This window comes from Octopus sinensis, linkage group LG10 (genome assembly GCF_006345805.1).
Source record: "Octopus sinensis linkage group LG10, ASM634580v1, whole genome shotgun sequence".
NCBI lineage: Eukaryota > Metazoa > Mollusca > Cephalopoda > Octopoda > Octopodidae > Octopus > Octopus sinensis.
In genome coordinates, this window is record NC_043006.1 from 28,517,946 (window position 1) to 28,526,907 (window position 8,962).

General features: G+C 34.3%; 1 long non-coding RNA gene across 1 annotated transcript; it reads right to left on the minus strand.

The window, feature by feature from the left end:
• Positions 1-8,129: 8,129 nt before the first annotated feature.
• On the minus strand, positions 8,130-8,867 carry LOC118765072. Its single transcript, XR_005000920.1, has 2 exons — positions 8,677-8,867; positions 8,130-8,623 (listed from the first exon to the last, which is right to left on the minus strand). It is a non-coding gene; the product is annotated as an uncharacterized LOC118765072 (long non-coding RNA).
• Between the last annotated feature and the right edge of the window lie 95 nt (positions 8,868-8,962).

Genomic DNA, 8,962 nt, shown 5'->3' on the forward strand with positions numbered 1-8,962 from the left:
GATATCACAACAATTCATAAGAGAGGCAAGAAAGCAGAGAGGCTACTGTTTTCCAAACAAAGTCCCTCAGTATATTTCTTCAGCAATAAGTTATGGATACTCCCTTGTCACGCTTGCTATCATTAATGGAATAAACCAGTGATTGGCCTATGAGAAATCTTTAACCATCTACACTATTGCTCACCAAATGCAATGTAAATAAAAAACAAAGCTGCATGATTTTAGGAGCTGAAACATCTTTTTAAATCATTACTGGTGTCAAATGGATTCAACAAGGAATTGAACTAGCTAAATCACACACTCAGCATTTATTTCTTACTCTCATGTAAATTGTACAGCCAATTATCACTCAAAAAATGAGTATGGGTTGGTAACTTGTACCATGCTTTTGCTAATTGTTTCAAGTGCCTTTGTAATCATGAAAAGGCACAGACTACTGTATATTATGCTTAACCCCTACAACACAATTGAGAAGATGAGGACCCAAGGCAAGGTTATGTATGTATGTATATATATATACAGTCCCCCTCGTTACACCATCACCAATGGGACCATGACAAATTTGTGGTTTAATGGAATGGGTGGTAAATTGAGGGAGGCTTTCTGCAGTAGATATAAAGCCAATCATATAGTAGATTTTTTTTTATAACAGTTTAACATAGCTAACATTTGGAAAGTGGGGAATGGGCAAAACCAGATTTTTGGTGTGTAAAGAAAGTTTTCATATAAAAACTTCAAAAAGACGAAAGGGATAAATTTGGAATTTGAGAGAGGAAGGAAAAAGAAGGTATTGCTCTCCTTGCCCTTTCTCCCCTCCTCTCTGCTAATTATGCCCCTGTTATAACATCAATTAGAGTGTAATGTGATTATCTTTTAGATTTTAGTTGAAATATTTTTTATAAATATTTTATTGTTGAACAAATAAACAATAAACAACAAAAATAATTTTTTAATTTATTTTATGAAAAAGTCTAACATATTTTTTGCTTATATTTCGAATTTTCAATAGTATTAAAATGTTTTTCTAATTTTTCTAAAAGTAATAAATTTTCAGTAGTCATAACTTCTGCTTCTATAGAATCATGAAGAAGATTATGTTGGCAAATAATCTTTACTCGAGAGTACAGTTACAGAAATTCGTCCTAAGAAGGACTAGAACCAAAGACAAATTACGGTTTGTTGATCTAGCTTTTAAAGAGATTAGGATGCTCCAGAAGAGAACCTAGAAGACTGTGTCACGGAACCTTATCAGAAGGCTGCGATTAGTTGGTTTACACATTGGCGCAAAATAAAGCAAGAGACAAAACTGCACCAAAACCAACCAATCAGAACAGTGGACACAACTGAGCCTAAGCAGCCAAAGGATGGTTGTTATCTGCCTCGTCCTCATTCGCACCACATGTGTCAGATAAAGATGACCTCACTAAGGTTCGCTACATAGTGAAAGGATGGGTTGATAACTTATAACTTTATTTTTTCGGGACCTTTCGTTAATTTAATTATACAAAATGTTTGTAAACTTATCTTGTCTTATCTCGAGTTTTTCTTAAAGTTGCACGTTGTGGTGGATCTTAAGAACTTTCTCTACTTTCCTGTATGCACGTGGGGGAATTTCTTAATTGAAAAAACAGCGATGTTTTGATTTCGTGTTTTTGTCAAAGACTCCTTTTGCTCAGTATATTTATGTAGGTGATTTTAAATATATTGTAATTTCATAGATATATTGTATTTTAGTATACTTTACTGATCAGTTTGCGGTTTTCTTTGAAATATTTTTACAGGTTTTCAGGAGCATAGAATATATAAATATAATTATATTAAGGGAGCAGGGCGACCTGTCTCCTACATGCTTAAAGGAGACAGGTCGCTCTGCTCCCTTAATATAATTATATATGTATATATAATTAATTTAATATATAAATTACCTATAAATTTTTTATTTCATGCTGACTACCTGATAAAAATCATTAACGTGATTTTATTCGTCTATTCTAAGAGACATTCAACATCTTTAGCAGATTTTAATTGACGACTGAAAGAAAATAAGATGATGTACAACATAAATTGGTCCATAGTAAGGTACACGCAACCATACAGTATATAATTTCCAGAAGATGCCGTCTCTGCTCCGAGGAATCCCTGTCTATTCTGTGGACTAACGAGAAGATCATTAACAGAATTTCTGAATGACTCTCGAGATGACTACACGCATATAAATGTACTTTCGCACAATGCAGTGGGAATGAATTTTGAGTAACCATTAACATAATTTAAATTTACTTTAAGGTATGGATGACTTACGTTTACTTTTAACCTCTCCATTCTAACAAACAACAAGTAGATAGCTAAACTCGCTTTGTAATCATGAGTGCACCAAACCTCGCGTGTATGTATGCTCCTGAACCACTTGGTGAGTGTCCCACACATGAGGAATCGATGCTAGATGTGTTGAAACGATTGTCGTGATTAATAATAAATTCTCGTATATTCCATCTTTCGTCTTCCATTTGCCATATACATAACGATCACTGTGGAAGTGACCATGCTTTATCAGTAAGCTACCAGGTGTAAGCTATTCATTTCATCAATCTATTAACCACAACCAATTTCCAATTTCCTAGAGGAAGGTGCTATACAGTAGCGTACCAAGATGATGAATAAAATAACACTGGATGTTTCGCTAAAGGACATACCTATACCTAGTAGGGAGGATTATAAACAAGATCTTTTGGAGAAAACGAACCAATTTCTACGTAGAATGCCGTGGAAAGCTTTCTTTTTCGACAAGGAGCTTAAACCAAACGACAAATCTGAACATGGTGATCTACTAAGAAAAATATTGAAATCCAGAAAGAACCCACCTACTAACCAACACCAAATCAGATTTGAAGAAGAATTATATAGTATGGTTAAGAACGTGAAGTTCAGGAAGTACCCCAGACGGTGTAATATACATCAACAGAGAATCAGAAAATTACTTGTTGACTTCAAGAAAGCTCTGGGGATACTTGTGCCAGCGGACAAAACAAGTAACATTTATATTGTTGATATTGAGCTATACAAGTCTATGATTAGAAAGGAATTATGCACCAAATATAGACACGCTAGTAACGATGTATTAAAAAGAATTAACAATACAGGGCTACAAATCTTCAGAGATCTAGCAATAGATGATAGAACCGAACCCTACGTCCCTCGAAAACCCCGGACCATAAAGCTAACTTTCTTATCTACCCCTCAGACTGATTTGTCCTTTTAAATCCGATATAGGCATTATTAGTAAAAATCATTGTTGGGTACTACCCGTCCTTAAGTCTAAAATTGAATTAGCCCCCTGGTCCAGTACCCAAGATGTGGTTGGATAGTTTAAGCTTCTAGAAATTAGTAAGAACAGAACATTCTTGCAATTAGATATAGAGAGCTATTATGCCACTATTAACCCGATTGTTCTTAATCAAGCCCTGATTTTTAGCATGAAAAATTTCGATTTGTCCTGACATGAAATAGATATACATGCCGCACGAGCCTCTCTAGTAGATTTTGATGGTAGATTATGGAGTAGATTAGATAGGGAGAATGCATTTGATATAGCAATGGGCTCATATGATTCTGCCAGGCCAGTGACCTAGTCAGAATATATATCTTTTCATTAATCCAGTCTTCCTTTCCAGAAGTAACAGGGGGTCTACACAAGGATAGCACCTTATTTTTTCTGGACAGAAGTAGCAAAGTACAGTTAGAAAGCATAGGAAAAATTTCTTTAGACTTTTCAAAAATTTAGGGCTGAACATTACTATGGGTAAAGAATACTGTAGAGTGAATTTTCTTGATGCTACCTTCTGTCTTGATACTGGATTATTTGAACCATTTCATAAGCCAAATGAACATACTAAGTACATTAACGTAGCATCCAACCATCCACTCTTGATTATACAGGGACTAGTTAAGAATATTTCTACAAGAATCTCTAGATTATCCGCTAATAATAAAATTTTCAAGTTACATGCAACTTACTATAATGCTGCTCTAGCTAGAGCTGGGTACCGTGAAAATACTCAATATATACAAGAAGTAGGCATGCACAACACTTGTAATTCCTCCAACTGTGATACACATAGTATACCACCACAACGTCACGGTTTGAGAACTCACTCATAAAGAATACAGGCCAAGAAGAATTGATCATATCAATGAACTATCCACGAAAACTTATAGACACATGTGACATAATAATCCAACTGCTTGTTCCAATCCTGAACAACACACTCGATCAAATAAGCCTAACAGCAGATATAGGAATCAGGATGTCCTCTGGTTCAACCAGATTTTCAGTTCGCATGTTTCAACCAAGATTGCTGGAAACTTTTTTGCTGCTTTGGACAAGTGTTTCCATAAATCTAACTGGTATCATGCTATTTTTAGTCGACACACTGTGAAGGTATTCTACACCAATTCTGCTAGTTTAGAGCAGCTTATGCATCACATAAACAATAGCAAAATGCAGCAAAAGTTCAATAACCCACCTACTAGATCTAAAATTAATTCTATTTAAAAATATAGTCACTCATCAGGTCTAAAATAATAATAATAATAATAATAATAATAATAAATAATAATAGAATAAATGTACTTAACTTATACTAATTATCAAATAAATATAGAAAAATATGTGTATTAACTATAAATAATCGAAAAACATTTAACAATATTTCTTAGAATATAAGCATAACAATATTTCTTAAAATATAAACTTATCTTATCGAAGGATTTCTGTTAACAGAAATCCTTCGATAAGATAAGTTATGTTTATATTTTAATAAATATTGTTAAATGTTTTTCGATTATTTATAGTTGATACACGTATTTTTCTATATTTATTTGATAATTTGTATAAGTTAAAATAAGTACATTTATTCTATTATTATTTTATTATTATTATTATTTTAGACCTGATGAGTGCAAGCACCGTGGATTTGAAAAAATTATAATGTATAAGCATGAGGCACATGCTGGATTGCCTCATACTTATATGTTTAATCTAGGCGTACCTGTTGATGAAGACTTCACCAAGCAAATTATTTTATTTGCTAAAAAAAGTCAGAAACCATGGTCCAGGCAATCTCTCCCTGCTCAAGTATCAAGATTTAGAAGGAAAGAAAATCTTGAGTAGCAGAATATAGGTGCCAAAAGTATAAGGAATGGAAAGATATTCAATACTTTCCTCTAAGTTATGGGTGGTATGGCACTGTGAGAAAAGAGATGATGATGGGGAGATGAGAATTTAGAAGAACAGCTAGAGGACGATGTGAATAGATTGAATGGGCAAAAAATAGTGGAGTAATGTGTGCACCAAACAATAAGCAAGTGAAAGGCACATGCACTAATGGACCCCTCACTTGCTCATTGTACAAATCTTGTGATAGGTTGCGTCTTCAGCAGCACCACATATCACCAGTCAATATAGTCTTCTGTCATCTCCTTCAGATATAAAAGCTTGTCATCATTTTTCACCACTTCAATTCAAGCCTTCCTCTTTCATAGGTACCATTCACTTTGAGCACTTGCTTATGCAGCCCTCATACTCCATCCACATCACATGCCATATCAACACAGACTCCTCTCTTGCACACAACTGTTTCCTCTTATATCCAGTGTGTCTCTCAGTTCCTTTATACTTTGTAATTCATACACACTAACAGGGCATATCCAATGAAGCATACTTGCCTTGTATCTTTGTAGCCTTCACATATCTTCCACACACAAGGGCCAAGTAAAACAGTTGATTTAATATTTTATAGTATTTTATTTTACTTGTTTCAGTCATTAGACTGCTGCCATACTGGGGAACTTTAGTTAAATGAATTGACCAAAGTCCTTTTTTTTAAGCCATTGATCTCTTTTTACAGGGACATAAACACACCTACAGTGGCTTCATGTGGTGGTGGGGGACAAGCACAGATACAGATATATACACACTCACATATATGTATACAACAGGCTTTCTTCAATTTCCATCTACCAAATCCACTCACAAGGCTTTGGCTGGCCTGACGCTATAGAAAAAGACACTTGCCCGAGGTATGACGCAATGGGATTGAATCCAGAACACAGCCATACAAAATACATCCTCCCTACAAAAGTTTTGAACAATGCCAAAATTAGAAGTTGTTGTTTTGATGTCCAATTTTCCATGCATGCAGGGATAAGACAAAATTTTCTGAGGCAGATTTTCAACCTCCAGATGCCCTTCCTCTTATCACTCTACCCCTGTTTCCATGCAAGGTAATATTTCCCAATGGCCAGGTTTGTTTTTCATGGAAGAATGGAAAGAAACAACATAGTTTGTATAATGGTGACACTAGTTTGCAACTATCCTATGATGACAAGACAACAGTACACATAAACACATATATGTACACACACATCTTTTATCTTTCACTTGCTAGGGCACCACCTTGAAATTTTAGTTGAAGGAATCAACCCCAGTACTTTTTTTTTTTAAAGCATTCATTTTATTGGTCACTTTTGCTGAACCGCTAAGTTATGGGGACATAAACACACAAACACCAGCTATCATGCAGTGGTGGGGGACAAACACATACACACACACATATACACAATGGGCTTCTTTCAGTTTCTGTCCACCAAATCCACTCACAAGGCTTTGGTTGGCTCAAGGTTATAGTAGAAGACACCCAAGGTATCAGGAAAAGTATCAGCCAAGGTATCAGGAAAAGTATCAGCCAAGGTATCATCATCTGGAAAAGATTTTCTAACTAGAAAGGGTATGGCCTGGTCAGCCTGTAATTACATGCACAAGATCTGGTCATCAAATCTAAGTAGAGACTTCAAACTTAAAATCTTCAAAGCCACAGTCGAACCAATTATACATGGCTCAGAAACCTGGACGTTATCAAAGAAGCTTGAGAGGCGGTTGGATGGAACCTACACTCGCCTCCTTATGAGAGCTCAAAATCTCTCGTGGAAGCGCCATCCAACCAAAATGCAAATATATGGGAAACTACCACCTGTGTCATCTCTTATGAAAGGTAGGAGAGTCCAGTTTGCTGGACATTGTTGTAGAGCTGAAAAAGAGGTAATTTCTACTCTTCTCTGGAAGCCATCTACTCGCAATACCAGAGGGCACACACTCTCCTACCCTGATGTAATCTCCAGGGATACAGGCATCCAGCAACAGGACCTCCGTAATGCCATGATGGACCGTGAAGTCTGGTGTAGCATGGTAAATTCCATTGTCTCGACCACAGTCGAACAATGATGATGATGAAGGTATCAGGTAGTGGGACTGAACCTGGAACAATGTGGTTAGGAAGCATGTTTCTTACCACATAGCTGCTCATAAGGTTTTTGTTGGCCTGGGACTATAGTACAATAGTAGAGGACACTTGCCCAAGGTGTTGTGAGTGGGACTGAACCCAAAACCACATGGTTAGGAAGCAAACTTCTTAAGCACACATTCATAACTATTTCATAAATGATAATAACTTATTGATGTAGTAATGACTTAATTAATGGTTTCAAATTTTGCCACAAGGGCAGCAATTTTGAGGGAGAAGATGAGTCAATTACATTGACCCCACTGTTCACTGGTACTTATTTTATCAACCTTGAAAGAATGAAAGGCAAAGTCAACCTCAGCAGAATTTGAACCCAGAATGTAAAGATGAACGAAATACTGCTGAGCATTTTGCCTGGTGTGCTAACGATTCTGCCAGCTTGCCACCTTAATTAAAGCACAAACACATTTTTCTGCCAGCTCGCCAACATAATTAATAACACAAACACAGTTTTCATAAAGTTATATCCATTTTATTTCATCAATTATATATATATATATATATATATATACATACACACATGAAAACTGTTTCATTTCATTATCTAGATTTACAGGTTGACTGAAAAATTTAATCATTCTCAACTCTAGTATATTAATTATCCATCCTCCTATGTATATATATATATATATATATATATATATTAATTGTCCACCATATATAGTCAGTAAAGTATCTATCTGCTAGCTTGCCTTCTAAGACTTAGAAATATTTCTTTAAATTTGTTACAATTGTTTCAATTAAATCTTAAATATTTTTCACCAATCAGTATGTTTTCTGCTTGTTTTTTGTCATGAATTATTAATAACAATGGTTAGAGTGCTGCACTAATGATTGAAAGTAAGAATTTCAACTTTATAACAGTTTCTGTTAACCTTAATTTCTTTTTGGTTTCCCCAATTTTTTTTTCTGATTTAAACAGATTATCTTCCATTTCTTTCTGAATTATTTTTTAAGTAGCTATTTTCTCTCTTATTACTTATATCCAGCATCTTTTAATGAAACTGTATATACATACACACACAGACACACATGTATATATATGTATAACATTTTATTATATATTTATGTAAATGGATATATATCAGTGTCAATAAGAGAAAGAAAAATGTATTCTCTTTGCGATAAGTAGAGGGAAATGGTTGACTGGAAACTGAAATTTCACAGATCAGACAATGTGCAACAAAAAACTCAGAACAATAATACAATAATTTGCAAATATTCAATTTGTAACAAATTACATGCACATCCGTCTATCAATATATCTGTCTAATATACACACACACACACACACATATATAATATATGATATATATACATATATATATATATGATGATAGTGTTATATAATTAATAATATTACCCTCAATGTCACTGCAATACAACAGAAGTATCCAACAATTGCAGAGAACAACAGGTAGCCTAAACTGCACTGATGCTCTATTCAACATTTAAACACGCTAATTATTTGTCAAAATTATTTATTATAATTATATATATATAATTATATGTATATATAGTCATATGTATGTATATATATATATATGTATGTATATATATATATATATATATTATATATATATATATATATTATACATATATAT